This window comes from Pseudopodoces humilis, chromosome 1 (genome assembly GCF_049639895.1).
Source record: "Pseudopodoces humilis isolate 2021_Gansu_Grassland_sample_001 chromosome 1, ASM4963989v1, whole genome shotgun sequence".
In the NCBI taxonomy this organism is placed as follows: Eukaryota; Metazoa; Chordata; class Aves; order Passeriformes; family Paridae; genus Pseudopodoces; species Pseudopodoces humilis.
In genome coordinates, this window is record NC_142200.1 from 144,870,257 (window position 1) to 144,889,002 (window position 18,746).

At 40.9% G+C, this 18,746-nt stretch overlaps 1 protein-coding gene across 4 annotated transcripts in view; it reads right to left on the reverse strand.

Moving 5' to 3' along the window:
• DPP6 (dipeptidyl peptidase like 6) overlaps positions 1 to 18,746 on the reverse strand; it is a 534,726-nt gene that overhangs the window by 179,801 nt on the left and 336,179 nt on the right. The window lies entirely within an intron of this gene.

The following is an 18,746-nucleotide window of genomic DNA, read 5'->3' on the forward strand; positions in this document are numbered from 1 at the left end:
TTTGTGCTCCTGACAGCAAGGTGGCTCTTGGTGTCATGTACCTGCCCTGTGCCTCCCAAAGCTCACGAGGGCACCTTGAGCCGAGCTGGGTTTGGAACATGGAGAGCTGGGAGAGGGGCTGGGGCACCCAGTGCAGCCACACAGCCCTGGGACCCCAGCCAGATAATTTAGAGCTATGACCTGTGAAGGGACTGCAAAGGCTTCATTTATTTTTAGTAGCGGGATGGAGGAGAAAAAAATGCTTTTTGACCTCTCCTTTTCAATAAGAAATATGTTACAACTGCACCTTAGTGCCCAGCTGGGTTATTGGAATAACAAAGAAGCAGCACTGCTTTTTTTTGTATACAGTATTTTGCCTTTTAAAATATTGTCTTATAATGTAAAATGAAAAAGTCATGTTACGTACAGGAAAACTCACAGCAAACTAATGGGGCACTACAAACCTAGGATTGCTCTTTTCTTCTCATTTTATTGGAATGAATTCAAAAACATAATCAGAATCCAGTTCATTCTCTTACATAACCCTTTGTGAAGGACTCTTAAAATTCACATCAACAGCATCTCATTCCCACTTTCCCCTTAATTTCCATTTTGTTTAATGGCTTCATCACCATTTATTCATGATTTTGGTATTTTTTTCCCCTCTTGTGGAAGAGAATAACCTCTCCTGGGTAATAGGACAAAGAGTTGGAAGCTGTTTGCTTCTGTCATGCTTCTGTAAAGAAATACATTAAAAAAAAATTTCCTTTACAGGCAATAAGCCCAGTGCTACTTCTTTTTTTTTCCCTGGGGTCTGGTGACACAATTCCAGCAATGCCAAGTCCAGCTGCAAGTGCCACGTGAGGAGGTGCTGTGAGTGCAAGTTCCATCCCCTTCACAGGCTGAAGACGTGGAGTGCAAAATAATCAATCTTCCAAGGCCCTAATGAGCCCCTGTGCTACATCCTGTACCTTGCCATCAGCTTCTGGAACGACAAAAAAATGCCCAGCACAGAAAAAAATAGGCTTCTGAAGGCTTCTATTAAATTTCTTTGTGAAATTACAGGAGGTACTTAACATTTGTCCTGTAAATTTTCAAGGGAAATGAGAACATTTGCCATCCAGACAGGAAGTCCTTATCTCCTGTAGGAATGAAAGACATCTTGATATAATCCTGATCTTTTAACAGCAAGAATTCTGAACTCAGAAAATCTCAAAAGATGGGTCTATGAAATTTCCGTGCTCGGGTTCATGCTTAGCATGGATTTCACAAGAGCCTCTCATATTCTACACCATCCACACTTACATATCTCTTAATTATAACACAACTACATTTTCACTTACATTAAGCCTTATAATAAGAATCAAAATTTCTAAACCAGAAAATGCACCTCCTGAAAAAAAAAAAAAAGGTATTTGGAAAGACCAAATGTGAAAAATGGTTGAAAAAAGTTTCATTTTTACAGAATATTCATGCTTGTACTAGTTAATTTTTCTCATTTTGAATGAATCCCTCTCCCTATCAGTTGGTCACTCCATGGCAGAAGGGAACTATGTAGGGTGGGAGCCCATGGTGTGCATCCAGTTTTTGATCCAGTAATGGACAGCTCATTAACCTCGCTCAGTATTGATGCTGATTCCCAAATCTGCATCCTCCTGCTACCTCACTGGTTTGTGGCTTTTGCTGCCACTGTTTGGCCAATAATTTTCTCTTCCATAGTATGAGATGAAACACCCTCACATTCAGAACAGAGTTTTTGGGGAATATGGAGGGTTTACTAAGTTATCTATTGGTATTTGGGCAAGATATTTAGGCAATTGCATCTGAAGCAGGGTTAGGTTGTTAAAAGTCATTTAGGTTCTTGACTGCCCTCAGCTTCCCTGCAGGCAAGGCTCCCAAACATCTGTGAAGATTGATGCCCAGTGCCTAAGCATCTCTCCATTTGAATATCATTTAAAAACCATCTTCCTTCCCTCACATACAGCAAAAAAAACCAATCCCCCACAATAATTTTGAGGTAGGGGAGCAGCCTTGAAGCTGAGCCTGACACACAAGAGGTTTGCTGGGCAGGGCACAGAGAAGGGTGCAGCTCCCCTTAGGACAGGGCAGAGCTCTCCTGCTGCCTGCTCTGCTCTCCCCTGGCAGAAACCCTCCCTGAAGCTGTGCCAGGTAACAAAACACATCCCTGAGCTGCAGCTGGTCCTGCATCCCTGCCCAGGGGCAGCACATCTGCACTGGGACCAGCAAGGGGGGATGGAAGGGCAGAATGCAGAGTAAGAGGAGCAGCAGGTCACATCTGATCAGCTGTTTCCATGGCCTTGTCAGGACAGGAGCATTTGGACTTGGCTTAGAGAACACCATGGGCTCTGCTGTTTTCTGCTGCTCTGCACAGGTAGCTGTAATCCCCGTGTATTTTATTAACTCCTGCTATGCTGCATGGTCACCACACATAGTTCCAGCTTGCTGCTTTCACTTAGAATTACTAAAACATTCGATGCAGAGGGAAGAAGAATCCTGTTTCCCTCACAGCAAATTGCCTGAGCATCTTTCACAGAGCCTGACTCGGCAGAGAACACTGACCTGGGATCAGCAAGAGGTGGGGATGCTTGGTCTGCCTGCTAATGGGGAGCACACTTGGAATCAGCCTCTGGGAAATGCTTCCCGTGTCCATTAGGGATGGGATTTACCTGAGTCTGGATGGCACTCATCACCCTTTGTGCACCAGTTAATCTCTGAGCTCAGAGGGATGGTGTGTGGTGTAGGAGGATGATGTGTGTGGCTCCACAAGTGTCAGCCATGTGTGCATGTAGGCAATTCATATATATAAATATATATAAATATATTAAGGGAAACATGGGCAATTAAGCAAAGGAATAGAAAAGAAGTAACTTTCAGAAAAAGTAAAATGTGACTCTTTTGTAATTAGGCTCATTGTTACTTGACAATGTTAAGTAACTGTACAATGTGACTCAGAGTATTGTTGACTTCTTCATGTAAATACAAATTTAATACTGTACATTATGGGCTGCTCCTAAAATCACTAACTGTATTTATTGCTTTACTAAATCTTTTTGGTACAAATAAAGAAATGCTGTTGTCACTTAATGCATGATCCTGCACAATGCCTTTTCTCTCTCCTTTCTCGTAGGACACTACAGGAAAATCTCCTCCATCTACAGGAAAAATATTGCCAGGAAAGGGCAGTGGTTTCCTTTGGCCCCACATGGCCACTGGCTCAGCTGTAGGTGAATTCATGAGAAGCAATTACTAGGATACTTTCATGCAATCATTTAGAGCTGTGTTCAAGTTGCACTTGCTTCTGTGGGGTGCAGATACGAGTATTTCAGCCCTTCCTAGACATTTTGGTGTTATGATTTCCCAGCATAAATAGCTGTTCTGCAGAGAAAGACCCAAGATCCAGCACAGGTGTGTAAACAAGGATATCCTTTCCCTGGCAGGGGGAAACCTGCCCTGTGCACAAACTCCTACAGCACCCCGCCCTTTGCAGAGTGTGGGGAGCTGAACCCAGCTCTTGGGTGTCTGTCTCAAAGTAGGAGAGGAAATTAAATATTGTGGTGTTTCAAATGTGTGGTGGGTTGGCCCTGGGTGGATGCCAAGCACTCACCAAAGCCACTCTTATCATTCCCCTCTACAGCTGGACAGGGGAGAGAACGTATAACAAAGGGTTAATGAGTGGAGATATGGATAGGGAGAGGTCACTCATCAAACACCATCGTGGGCAAAACAGACTCAGCTCGTGGATATAAATTGAATTTATTGCCAATAAAATCAGAGCAGGATAATAAGAAGCAAAATAAATCTTTCCCCCACCCCTCCCTCCCTCCTTCCTGAGCTCCACCTCCTCCCTGCAGGCAGCACATGGAGCTGCTTGGCCAGTGCTGGGTCCATCCTGGTGCTGCCTGACCCTGGCTCTGCTGGACATGGGGGAAGCTTCCAGAAGCTCCCCACAGAAACCATGCCTGCAGCCCCCCAACAAACAGCAAAACCTGGCCTCTTAAACCTAACACAGCATGCTAATGGCTCAAGAATATAAATTATATTTGACACAATATATTAAAGAGCTCATAAAACTTCATCAACGTGGCAGAATATATCCTGTGTTTTCCTGCTTTTTAATAATTCCAATAAATAAGATTAAAACGATGACACAATATACCATTACAACAGAAGATTATCAGGAGTGTAAAAGTGAAAAAAACAGGGTGCTACCACTAACTTTAGAAGACAAAACACAACAAGGTGTTTACAAGGTTGGGACAGAAAACAAAAACTCCAATTAAATTTCTGTGTGATTGATGGTGTAGATTTAACCACTCCATTACAGAAGAAAAGCAATGTCACAGCTTCCTTGCCTTGCTTTAGCCTGCATATCAAGGGGGCTTATAAATAGTTAAACAGTTATATCAGAATTCATCAGTTTTTAGAGAAAAATTAAGCCTCAACATTGATATCTATGATATAATGACTTACAAGTCACTGTATAATTAATCTTGATATTAACTGCATGCACTTGTGATATATGATTTATTATGGGTAATTCATCTAAATTCTTTGAAGGGTATTGCTTCATGCACACAAAATCTAACAACTTTGGATACAGGTTGGATAAAGTAGCAGGTGCTACTTTATAATAAGAACACTAACATATTTGGGAAAAATACTTCTATATCAATTGCTTATACTGTGTTTTCACTTCTCCAATGGACTTGATAATGATTAAAAACTAAACTGGAAATACAGATCTTGAACTTCCATCTTCATCCTTACTGCCCTTTTCATCATTTTTCATACTGAATTTTTCTTGTTTCAGAACCATTTCTGTAACTGTAGTTTCACATACCTACACCCTTCTTGAAGGTATTCAGGGAGAAAAACATATGACATTCTCCACTGCTGCCTCTGTTTAGATTGGGAGTGCTCAGGGAGGATTAAGCATTTCAAGAGGCAGCTCATTCAGTCTGACTGACAAGGCTCTTCTGGACAATGCTGTAATACATTGTAGGGCACAACCATTAGTTTTATTTTGGTTTGCAGCTCTAAATTGTCTTTCCCCCTGCTTGAATGTCAGCTGCTCTCAGACAGATGGTTCCTTTCTCATCAAGGCAGCTATCAGAAATACAGTGCCTGAGATAGACAGAGGTCCTTACTTGTCTTTGAGGAATGTTTCCAGAGAGAGCTAAAAGGAAAGGCCAGCACACGACAAATAATTTGAAAAATGCTTGTAAATAAATGCAAAAGTAAAAACATTCCTGCAGCAGCCAAGAAGTATATGTGAGAACAAAATATTATGGCCATAACTGACCACAATTGACCACAACAGAAATGTAACTACTTAAAAAGGGCATTTCCTATATTAACATCACCCCTTCCCCAGATATAATTCCTCCTCAGACCATTCATTTACAGATTTCTCTAAATTCAGCCAGCCTCCCAGCGAGGTGATGGGATGATTGGATAAATTAGCAATTACCAGGATTTGCTGCAGCTTCCAAAGAAGATGGTGATGCTTGGTTTGGCATTGACCTGAGAGGGTGAGATGCAGGCATTACATATACTCATACACCTACCACAAAAATGAGAATTTACCACTAGTGACTATCACTCTGCTTAACAACCAGATTTTCAAATTCTCCTCAGCCTTGGCAGTGGACAGTAAATGTTTTCATCATAACTATGACCTCCCTGTGTTAGAAATTGTCCTTACATTACTTGTAAAGGGCTTAATTAGAAGAGGCAATGTTGACCCTAAAGCCCCTCTTAAGCAAGTCACTGCTGACAACCTGAAATGTTTCAGCATCATTAGTGCACCTCTGACACAGCCAGCAGACAAAACTCACGACATTCTCTGAAATTTTTAAGGTGATTCTACCAGCCCTGTGCATAGAAAGGGCTTTTTAGAGTCTTCCTCTACCTCTACGTATTTCCACAATGTCAAAGAGTTAATTTGTTAATACAAACCAAATTCATGTGAATTAGGATCTATTTCAGGAAGCTCTGTCTTTTGCTACCTCATCCTGCCTCAAGGCACTGCCCTGCAGCAGATTCACACCTGAAAATTCAGTATTCTGGCCACAGCAAAAAGCAGCTATGCTCACCATATGTTTACTGGTTAAAATAAGATCCCTGCACACATGGGATGGGTATTTCCTTTGAAACAGGTAATGAGTTAACCCAGGGATGTAGAAGTTGGTAACACCCAGGTCCAAGCAGGTGGCACTGCATCCTGCTGCTCCCCTCCCTAGCAGTGTGTGTTCACACACAAAAACTGGGCTCTGGGTCCCACAGTCACTCCTGCAGGTGAAAACCCACGAGCTTTCCAAACTGCTGGGAAGTCCAGAGCCAGATCCACGCTGTTAGCAACTGTTTGCACATGACACCCTTAGAAAGGAGCTTGCTGTGCTGCCAATAACAGACAATTGCTTTAGTTTGGTCTTCCATAATCATTCCCATCAATGCCTCAGAGTTTAAAGATCTAATCCTGTCTGCAAAATTCAATTAGACTTTGCAAGAAAAAAAAAAAAAAGATAATTCATTAAAGTTTTAGATAAACAGATCCCAGCTAAGGACAAATCTGCACCACTACTCCTGTGAATTTCAGCATTAAAGAAAATCAATATATTGTGTCATATTCCTGTAAAATATTATCTGCAGTACCCCTTGTCTTCTCATTTGTGCATGAAGTTAAAATTTGAGTCCAGTTTTCAGTGACTGCTTATTTGCTATAAATATTAAACAAAATATTAAAAGGACACACACCTTCTACACCTGCATGTTTCTTTTTAGAATAGGTGGCCAAGTAATGTCCTGACCTTTAGAGTGACACAGGAGGCAGAAGCCCTGGTTCTGAACAGTCACCCAATGGGGAAGCAGCCCAGTAGCTCCTACCTTTTATTAATCTAACACAGAAGTGCGATGACAATTTTCATTTGCCATCAAATAAAAATTATCCAAGACACATTCTATCTTTCTTTAATTCCTTTGCTTGTTTTTTCTGCTTTCGGGGATATCTTGGTGTGGGGGGCAAAGGAGAGGTTTTGGGGGAAGGAGAGGGCTGCAAAGGCTCCTCTGGCTGGTGGTATCTTACAAACCCCAAGTGCAGAGGAGGCACTGCTGGGTTTTTCTCTCTCTTCTAAAGCCTGTATGTTAATAAATGTTAATTTTATCAGACTGTGTCTACAAGGTGATTTTCAAATTCCTGTTGATTTAGTGAAGAACTTAGGTGCTCAGCACTTGCAAAAACACTGCTGTTTCGATAGACACCTGCAGACAGATTTAGGTATTTAACCTGAAGAGTCAACATTTGCAGTTCTCCAGCAGGATTACCTGAGCTTTCAGGGCAAATTTCTACATTGTCAACTGCTCTGCACGTTGTGCTAACCTGGATCCTTGCCTGGCCCAAATAAATGTACCTATATGAAGTTTGTTGGTAGAGATGTGAGCTTTCTGCAAACTCAGGAGCAAATCCTTAATGAGCCAGGAAGCAAGGAAGAAGCTCTTTTATATTTCTGTTCTATTGAACCTTTGCTCTCCTCTCACGTGTTTCTGGATGCATGTTTTTCCAGAATCAATGTGAACTTTACTCCAAGAGCAATTTGATAAATTCCCTAAGAACAGACAAGAAAATTTTGGGGAAAAGAATAAAAACATCTTTTTTTCTTCTAAAATATTTAATACCTGGAACCTATGAAGAATTGTTGAAGATCTGCCAACATTTCCAATGATTTTCAAAGTCATACCGTTTTTAGTTGCTCCAGAACTGCTGATATCAGCAAGCATGCCCTTCTAAATAATTTATTGGCATTTCTACATAAATTAGATACTTAAAGGTGAAGATGCCATGAACCTTGTGGAGGCTGAGTGCTCACTACATGGACTATAATACATCAACCCAAGACATATTTCCAAACTGGCTTAAACCTCACAGGCTCACTGCTTGGAAATAGTTCAAGGACTCCAGAGATTGCAATACACTCTTGAAATGTCACTTGCAGTAAAAGTACACAAAAATAAATCACAAAAATAAAATAAGGTAGAAACCTCAGAGAGTTATAAATTGATCATTTAAATCACAAGTTAGTTACTGCTCACAAAAATAAGCAATGCAAAAAATATGTTAGCCTCAGCAAAGGACAATGTATTGCAAAATACAGGGCAAAACCATCAGCTAAAATACACATTTGCATAAAGTTAAATTCTTCAGTAAACCATTTTAATCCTGTCTGTCAGTTTCTAAAGTTGCCATGGATTTTTTTTTCTTTTTTTCCAAAAAGACCCTATATAATTCTGGTTTGCAAAATTTAGCTATTGGAAAATGTTGGCATTTCAACTGTATTTGTTGTATTTATAAAGGCTCCAGACTGCATGGAAGGAAACAATCTGAATAAGAGGGTGGATGATATTTCAAGAAGAATGCTGGGGGTGAAAAACTGATGAATGAAAAATGCTTCCCCTAGCAAGTAGCAGATAAAAATCTTAAATCTTCAGAATTTGTTTTTTAAATGAAAAAGGGAAAAAATTATCAAAGAAACAAATCTCTCATCCTGGCCAGAGAATCACTGCAGCCAGGGGTGTGTTGGATCCATCATTTGAATGGATCCCTGAAATACATTTTTATGAAGGGGTAAGAAAAGCCAGTGATGAATTAAATGCTAAAGGGGATGTAAAGATGATAAAAGCACTATTTTTCATCAGAAAATATGAGAGTAGGAGTGGTAAAGTTGCTATTTGTGACACAAACAAACAAGATTGAACAAGACTACAATGGAAATAAGCAGGACAATCAACACGAATATCTCAAGAGATTAATTTGCAAAATGTAAAAAAACAAAAATCATCAGGAAGTCAAAATAGATATGAAATCAATAGTGATGGCCTGAAAGTCACAGAAAGCTTGAGGAGAAGGCAGGAGGAAGCTGCTGACAGCAGAGACAGCAAGTGAGTGTCCTGAAGGTCATTCCATCTCCCTGGGCTCAAGCGCAGCCCATGAGAGACCACAGTGCCCGTAAGGAGCCAGGGCAGCAACCCCTGCTGGAGAGCAAATCCTGGCTGCAGCTCCTCAACAGGCTGATGTTCTCATCATTGGAATTCACAGCAATGCACACAAAGGAAAATGCCAGCATAGTGAACTTTTCAGCTCTTGGACAAGTAATTCTTTGCAAATGCGTTTTGTGGGTTTTTTTTTTTTTGTGTTATTTTGTTTTGTTTTTTTGTTTTTTCTATTTTGGTCTAGTTCCTAGCACAAACACAGACTATGTGGGGGCACAAACAAAAGGAATAAATTAAGTGGATGATGATTATAAACTAGGGAAATTCCAAGCACAAAAAGAATTAGTAGATTCTGGGGTTTTTCCTATTTTTTCTCTAGAAGTCTATTTTGACAATAAATTAGAAATGTATGTTGACTGTGTTCTTATACTGTGACTACCAAAAAAAAGGAGAAGACTAGACATTTCAGTACTTGCTGCAAACCCTAAGTTTTGCCTTGCTCCCCAGCTCTGTGTTCTTTTCAGTGCTTGGTTTGGACTCTGACAAATCAGCTCTCCCAGCACTAACCAGATTATGGTTTTGAGGCTGAACAGAAAATAAGGTTTGGCATCGTCTTCCTTGTGAGAAGAGATGCAGAAAATCTGTTAATCAGAATTCAGTCACTAGAGCAATTTTAACCATGCCTGACTCAATGCCTTGCTACTTTGCCATTCCTCCCATCACTGCCTGTTTAAGATGAGACACCCAGAGGAAATTTGGTTTTGCTCTCACATTTACACATCACCATTACTTTAATGACCAACACACCCTGTTTAATAAAACCCCAGCATCAACATTATTACATCCCGCACTGCTAATGATTTGGTAGTCACCTAACACATTAATCTTGATTAATGGCTCACTTGAAATATTTATATAGTACAAAACGCTTAAGTGGAGGTCAGTTGCACGTGAAGCTCCAAAGAATAAATTGCAAGACTCTGTGCTGCCTCTAGCTCCTCCTCAGCTTGAGAACATGCCTTCCCCCTGCCTGGGCTAGGGTAGGGAGCCAGCTTTAGGAAATGATCCAGCAGCTGTGGGCAGAAAAATCAGCCATATGGCCACAAGCATAAGATTTTATTACTAAAGAAAGGACTTTATTTTTACTGCTTCTTACGTTCATAAGGGAACAAATGCTTTCAGATGGTTTCATCATAATTCCCTTGATATTAAAATTATATGCAGGCCCATGGAAATTCCAGCTACAGGACACAATGCAGACAGCATGGGACCTAGAATAAAGGCAGACAGATGAATCTCTGAAATAACTAGAAAGGCCTTCAGAATCATAGAATCATCAAGGTTGAAAAAGATGCTTAAGATCATCAAGTCCAACCTTCCATCAAACTCCACCGTGCCCACTAAACCATGGGGTGAAGTGCCACATCTACTGGCTTTTTGAACACTTCCAGGAATGCTGACTGTACCTTCTCTAAGAACAAAGCAATCCCTAAATCCCAGTCAGAGCTGCTTCTGCAAGCCTATTCCCCAGCCCTACGAGGCAGGCGAGGCCATGCAGTGTCACAGACTGCTCAGCCTGTAACTTTTTGCCCATTTCCAGTCCATTCCTCAAAGCACATAGGAAATGTCAGTACTGCTTCCAGCAGCACTCACTTTATGTGCTAATTCTGCAGGTGGTACGTGGTTTTCTCCTGGAGCATTTCACCACGGGCTGCTGGCTACGAGGTGCTGGTGAGGCTGAGAGTTGTCTGTGAAAGCTGGGGTTGGTGAGGAAGAATCCAACACAACGCTCATTTTCTACACTTTGTTCTCTTTGCAGCTGTTTTTTTGCTCCCTGTGCACTGTCTGGTGACATGAATCATGGAACAGAAGGAACAGTTTAATCAATAATGTGCCTAATTGCTAAAAATTATTCCACAACCGCAAACTCACAGCCAAGAGACCACACTAACTGTCACTGAAGATGCATTATGAGGGAGAAACAAAGAGGTTTAAGTGTCATTAGCAAAACAATAATAAAAGAACCCACAAAAAATGAAAATATGACTTGGTGAGAGCATATAAACATAAAACAGTGAGGTTCCCAAGATGAAATCATATTGCATTACAGATAATTCCATATAAAGTGGTTCAAAATGGCAAACTGCATTTGTGTTTTAAGGTGTGCAGATATATTTATTATGAGCAGCCAGTTGACTCCATTGTTTTGTGAATTTAAGGAAAAATGTAGCTTCCATCAAATTGAATTGCATTAAGTGGTCACTGCACATCGAGAAAATATTCTGTTGATCTCAAGTGGCAGAACTATCTGCAACAAATGTATATGAGAACAGGAATTTCTGAATATTGGACACTGTCATACAGCAGTGATTACAGTGAGTCTGCTTCAGTTCTGATCCTTAAATGCAATGCTTCCTTGAATAGTTACTCACTTTGCTAGGAAGATATATGTGAAGAGCCCAGTGAAATCATCTGCCTCAGCACTTCTGTTGTAATTAAATGCAGTCACAAGTTGGCACAAGTAATGACCACCATCTGCTCAGATCCATGGCTGGCCTGTCCTTCACCACAAATCACACATCTCCACATGTCCACCAAAATACCCATTACCAGTTGATTCTCCAAAGCACCACACAAATAATCTCAATATGCAGCAGGTTTGTTACAGATGAGTGCTAATATATTTGGCCTGCAAAAATGCTTGTCCAGGTTTGGATGCTTTAATACCAGTACTGTTAAATGCTTAAAAGAAAACACACTAAATGACCCAGGTTGCAAAGTCAGGTCTCAGGAATTAGAAAAAGCCAAGACTTACACTGTCTGTTCAGGCTGTAAGCATTTAGATACACTACCATGTCTTGGGTTTAGCATATCCTTGTCTAAAACTGAATCTCTTTTATTTCACAAAATTTGTTTCACACTGTGGGCATGCTCAATGCTACTATTTCATTGATTATTTTTATTCTATTTGTATATCTCATCTTTTCATAACTCACCACTCAAATCTCATTACATTTAAAGGTTATCAACTCCCTTGAAAGTTTTCCATTAGCATTTCTGCAGCCTCAGATGAGGTCTGAGTACTTTGTGAAGTCTGGGCTCTCCCACTGCTCACATGGTGGATTTGCACATCCTCTGCAGCATCTCCAGGACAAAGCTCAGCCCTTCAGCACTGCTTCAAGCTCCCATTCCTGCCTGGAAGGACTGGGCAAGGCTCTGCCACCAGCCTGCCTGGACACCACCACTCCTGAGACTTGCAGTCTCTTACAGAATCTTTCTTCCTAACAACTGTTTTTAAGGAAGTAAGAACTATTATCCTTGTTTTACAAATCTATAATTAAAGGCAGACAGGCATATGTCCAAATTTACTTCTAATCTGAGATGACTGATCCAAAATTCACTATGTCAGTCTCACCTTCTGCAACCAACCTTGAAGAAAACTTCACTACTCAAGCTCTGCTTAATCTCTGAAGTCATGAAGCTTGGAGAATGAATAAGACAGAGGATCCAGTGAAAGAACAACCTGGGGTGAGCATTAAAGACTCTGCAAGGATACCTGTGTGTGCAAGGGAGGCTTTATCCTTGCAGGCAGCCTGATTCTGCTGATCAATGTACAGGCAGCTCTTAAGTGAACACTGCTGATGAATGGGAGTGTCTCTCATGCTCCTGAGTCTTCTTTTCTTTGCTTTTATGGATCTTTGTTGAACAGAGAAAGATTTGGTAGTCCTCTGATGGAGAACAATCCAAGAGCAAGGGCCACAAGCTGTAACATGGGAATTCTGATAAGACATGAAAACAGCATGATAACAGGAGTTGTAAATATTTTTAAGGAGGGCTTGAGAGGCTGTCATCCCCACCCTTGAAGAGCTGCACATCTGGACTGCATTAGGACCTGAGTAACATGATGTGACTTCAGTTCAGCCCTGCCTGGAGTGGGCTTGGGCCACCTTTCTGCAGCAGAACCTCCAACCCAAAATTTTCTGTGGCTGTCCTGTGGTGTCTCCACACAGCTTGTGCTGTGTAGTGGGGGGCACTGTCCCCCTGCACTATGGACCTGCTCACTGCTCAAGTGAGAGGGAAATAAATGGTTCACACTCGTGACCCACTTCATTTTGAAGATACCATTTGTACAACCCCATGATTGGTTATTTAGGTGTGACCCCTTCTAGGTCTCCCCATGACTGAGCTGCCATCACACAAATCTATACTCCCAGTGAGGTGACACAGAGTCTGGCTGAGGCAGTTAGATCATCATTACCAGAAATAGAACTGAGCTATATATTGTCTGACATTAGTAAATTCAAGGGAATGAATACCTTGTTCCAAATTACAGTATCATCCATCTAGACTTTCTGATAGTCCTGAAAGACAGATGGTCCAGCAAATGCAATCATCATGTGGGTACAGTTTAACTCCCTAAGACACGTTAGAAGAGAAATATTTGAAGAAATATTAACCTGCAAATGTGAACAGAGCCTTCTGACTGGGTAGGTTCAGTGAAACATTTCAGTAAAATTTCAGAAGATATTTCCTTTGGATATTTTTCACTTTCAAAAAGTAACTTAACAAAGAGCTTAAAGGTGACTGCAATTAACAGATTTACCATAAGTAATAATGAATATGTCAAGATGACTTCATGAACCTTAGCTTGAAACAAACTCTTCTCTGAGACAGTTGAGAAGTCTTTTCTTATGAAAGACTTATGAAAAACACAGGACCAACACGTGCCTCAGTAAATGATGTTGAAGAACTACATTTGGTTCAATAAGAGGCAGAACTTATTCTCTGTTTCAGGGGCCGAAACATGATGGTCATTTTTGGAAGGGTCATAGCCCCTGTGTGCCCCAAACTGTTCCTCTCATGCTCCTGGGAGAGCACTGACTACCATGAGCCAAAAAAGTGCTGAGGAGCAGCCAAGGGGAGCAGTGAGGGCAGTGCTCAGTTCTCTGTCCAGCCCTGATATCAGCTCATTTATTCATGTATGTGCTGCAGGTTTATGAATGTGCCTGGGAGACATTTTTCCTGCTGCACAGAGACCTCACCAGTGCACAGTGTTATTTATATCTGGCAAGGTTTTGTGGATTGTATACAAGTGCAAAACATGATTCTTGATGTTTGCAAAGCATCATCCGAATTTATCACCCAACAACTCCTACAACAAATAATCCCAATTAGTTCTCGAGAAAGAAGCCTCTGGATCATACTTGTTTTAAAGGAGAGGAGTTTCTGGAAGCACATTCTGTATTAAAAAAAAAAAAAAAAGGAAATAAAGAACTTAATCCTGACATGATTTATTACCCCTTTCACCTCATGCAATACTTCAATTATTCTCTGTGTCATAGTCTGATCCTTTAGTCCTTTCTCTTCTAAATCACCTTGTTTTTAGCAAAGGGAGAAGGGTCTGAAAGATTAGGTCCTGAACTCCAACCAATATTCTTCTCAAAGGAAAATGATCCATTCTGTCTGCTCAAATTGCCATGATAATAGGTGGCATAGGAAAATGTGACTTTTTTTGGTAAATAAGGTTAAGTGACATTAATTCAGTTTTCATCTGAAGAGAGCAGAGAATTTCCTTCTCCCAGTTTTACTGGATTCAGGAAGTCTGCCATGAATAGAGCATGTGGGGAGGGGATGCAGAGTGTCTGTGGGAAGATCCATACAAAACATACAGATGGGATTAATCTACTCATTCCCCAGTTGTAATTGCAGTTTCACAGAAATTCTGCTAAAAAACACATTTATTTGGCAGTAAATATGATGACTAATTGCAAAGGATAGCTGCACATAAATTCCAGACTGAATTTTTTTGGCACACTTCTAATTGTCATATAAAAGAAAATGACACACTCTCTACTCATTTTTCCTAATTAAATGCAAAATATGAAATTATTCCTACTACTTTTACTGGTGGAAATGAAGGCTGTTTCAATTTAACTATGAAATACAGCATATAGTTCCCTGATTATTGGTCAACTGTGCAGCAGAAATCCTGGGCAGATGATTCCAGAGGAGGATCTGGCCATGCCTGCACTGAGACCTGTATAAGAGCCCTCAATCTAGACTTGAAAATTGTTCTGTAGAGAGTTCTGTGAAGGATACGTGGCCCTAAATTAATGACTACAGGATTAGGGTTATTTGGTTGGATTTTTTTTCCCCAAAACTCTTTAAATAAATGTCACAAAAATTTCAAAGACAAATTTTACATTGTAATCAAGGTGCTAGAGCAATCCTCACTTGCCTGTGACCTGTTTACAGCACAAGGCTCTTACAAACATTCAGCACCCAAAGCCATATGACATATTTGGCACCAGAGGATGAAATCAAATCTTCTGTGTCCCAAGCCAGTGACAAAACTGACTTGCCATACAGGATTAATAATAGTGGAAAAAAGTTTAAGATAAATTATGTAAAAATCAATTCCTGACAGCTCTGAATAATGAAACAAAAAAATCATTTAAAATAGCACACAGTGTAAAATACTCCATTACATGTGGCATTAAAAACCCCCAATCCTGCAGCAACAGCACAGTCCCAGTCTAGCACAGACCAGACATGTTTCAGCCATGCAGAGGGAATTAAATGTTGCTGCCTTTATCTGCACACACAAGAAGAGCTCTGTCATTCTTTCCACATAATGGGATGCAAACTATGCCAGTTTATTAATTGCTTAACATCTACCAAACAGCACAGTATTTCCCAAGTGGGAAAACACAAGCTAAGAGGAGGGGAAAAAAACCCCAAACTCCACAACCAAACTACAACTTAAAGTGTGGCAATTGTCAGCACTGGATATAAAAGAGATTCAATAGGAATGCAGTAGGTTGAACACTGTCACTTGCCCTGACTGTGAGCCCTTCTTTATGCATAAGGATTTTGAAGTCTAATGAGTATGCACAGAGCATTCCCACTGATCCACCACTACAGAGAAGAGATCTGGCTGGGATTTCATCCAGAAAACAGCTAAGAAAATAGAAAAATACAGGTAGGGAAAAAGCTCTGTTATGCTCAAGGATTCTGCCTTCTTTCCATGACACAGGTACCCTGTATGACTGCAGAAATTTTCCCTGCCTTGCTGCACATAAACCCTCTGTAAGCACTTTTGACACTCTTCTCTTAAGAAATTCTCCCTTATCAAAGGAAAATATGCTGCAAAGCAGGGCTCTGACTTGCACATCTCACACATTGAACTCCCCTGCTCTGCACAGGAAACTCAAATGTCAATATCATGTCAAAGATACACAGACAAGAACCATTCTCAACTTTTTTTGCTAACTGAGCTCTGCCAACTTTTCAATAATTAGAGATCATCAATCAGACTCAAAAACAAACCAAATTATGATATTATTTGCAAAGCCACGGATATTTTCAAACAGGAAAGCTAACATTTATCATTAGCTTTCTGGACTTGATCTTTCCAACACATTCATTCCAAGGGATTTTTTTGTTCACCTGTTTGACTGCTCTAAGTTGAGGTCTGCATGTAGCCACTTGCCTCCTGGAGCAGGGACATGAGGAAAAATGCCAACTATTGTGAAGAACTGTGATACAAACTGTGGCTCACAACCCAGCTCAGCCTCCTCCTCCACTCATGTTTTGCCAGAGGGAGACAGATGAGCCCCAGATCTGCCACACTCCACCTCTCACGGGAAACCTGTGGCTATTTCGGTGGCTACAGAACATCCTTGAAAGGGGCAGAGAAGGCTGCAGCCTTTGCAGTGACCATGTGTGGTCAGGATTTTAGTGACATGGATCAGGAACACAAGCACTGGGGAACAGATGAGAAACAGGCCACACAGGGACAGCTGAGAACACAGCCTTTCATTGCTTTTCCATCCTCACTAACACATCCCAGCACCGGGATATTGACTCATCAGTGCCAAAGACAAAATTTTGGATCACGAGATCCACGTGGTTATAGTGACAATCGTGAGATGCTGGCTACCCCTGGAAATTGTAATGTCAAACCAAGTCTCTTCAGCTCAGAGATACTCATCTCCTTTCATTTTCTGCTGCTGAAGGAGTGTCAGTGATGATAGGACTGCAGGACACACACCTTAGGTGTCATTTAAATATATCAGTTTAGGGGAAAACATCAGCAAGATACAGCAACCATATGAGCAGCTCTATCAGCCAGAAACATTTTATATCTAAACCTCAAATTCTGTAGAGAAACCTTCAGAGTCAAAGAAACAGCAAATCACTGTATAATTCATCTTCATAATCTTGGTGCATGATCCTTATCACTGACATACTACCCTACACTCCTGGCTTTTACTGTAGTCTGACTCCTTTTAAAGGGTTCCATTTGGTCTTACTGAGGAATAATGCAATAAAATCACTTTTTCCTGTTTATTTCTTTTGGAGTCAGTGAGAAACTCAATGACATTCTTCAGGTGGGAAGCTAGAAGCTGGATCTTATATTTGCTTCAGCAGTGTAAATCTATTGCAATTTCAGTGACATAACATGTGGTTACATCTAGAGAAAGATATATTTGAGGGTGCAAGCCCTTCTCCATCTTAAGTGGGAAACTTGGAAAATTTGTTCTGAGAAAAGACAGTTGTGCATTTGCCCTTTTTTATATTCTTTTGCAACTATCTGTGAGTAACCACTGCCTGGAACAAGGGACAAGACTAGAATGGGTCCTCTGTCTGCTCTCCTAAAGTCATTCTCATGTTCTTTGCAGAGCAAACATCTCCAGGAGTGCCTCTAGCCTACTCATTTAGCTTGTAGAGCTATACCTCAGAACCCATTTCTTTAATGGCATAAAATATTTGGGTCTTTTTGTATAAGTGGAGATCGTAAATAATGCACTGTATAATACATTTTAAAAATCACCTGGTATTGAACAAACCATTTAATTTAACTTGACTAATCTGGAATCAATATTATAATGAATTCTCTACTTCATCTGTCTTTTTAACTGGTGGAAAAAAACAGTTTGTGTCAGCTCAGCCCTGTAGGATTGTGTGAAATGCTGAGGTTGCATCTTTGTTTACCCCTGCTAACTAAACCTGATCCGTGGAAGGGTTCCTTGTTTCTAGGAATGCTTTATAGAAGCAATTAATGACAAAAGAAAACAAAGTTTTACAACTTTATTTATTTGATTTAGTGTCTGATTTAATTTTTATATCATTAGTCAGGCTGAACTGTACTAGCTTCACTTTAGGCCGATCCTAAGGAATTGCCTGCCCGTTGTTCCTGCGGAATGCTGAGGGGCTCCTGTGCTTACTTTGTTTGAAGGAGGCTCAAGGTGCTGAGACTAACAAGAAAAAAATCATGGTCCCACTGGGTCCAGTGAAGGGAGAGTCTAACCTGCCAAACTCCTCCAGTGCCTCCCAGCACAGCACCCAGGTCTCCAGTCAGTGTCACAGCCACCAGATACAGCCTCCATCACCTCTGTGGAGAAAGGAAACCTCCTGGACTTACTCCACGTGCACATTTTACACGCCAGCTGGGGCAGCAGGTCTCCTAGAAAAGCAGATTGTCACCAGTCCTGCCACCTTCTTCTCTGTTAATGACCCCAAAGCTGAAGGATCATCAGAAATCCTGCTCACACTTCAAAGGTTTTCCCAATTACCAGTCAGCCACACACAGGACCAGAGGGAATAGCCTTGGCTGAGAGCTCACAAACACAGCCCACACTGCGAAAAGACCAACTGCTACAGAGTTTAAATCTTTCCCCTGCAGTCAAGAACTACTCTGCAGACCTTCAATTTCCTGTGATGTTCAATCCAAACATGCTACAGGTATATTTTTTAAA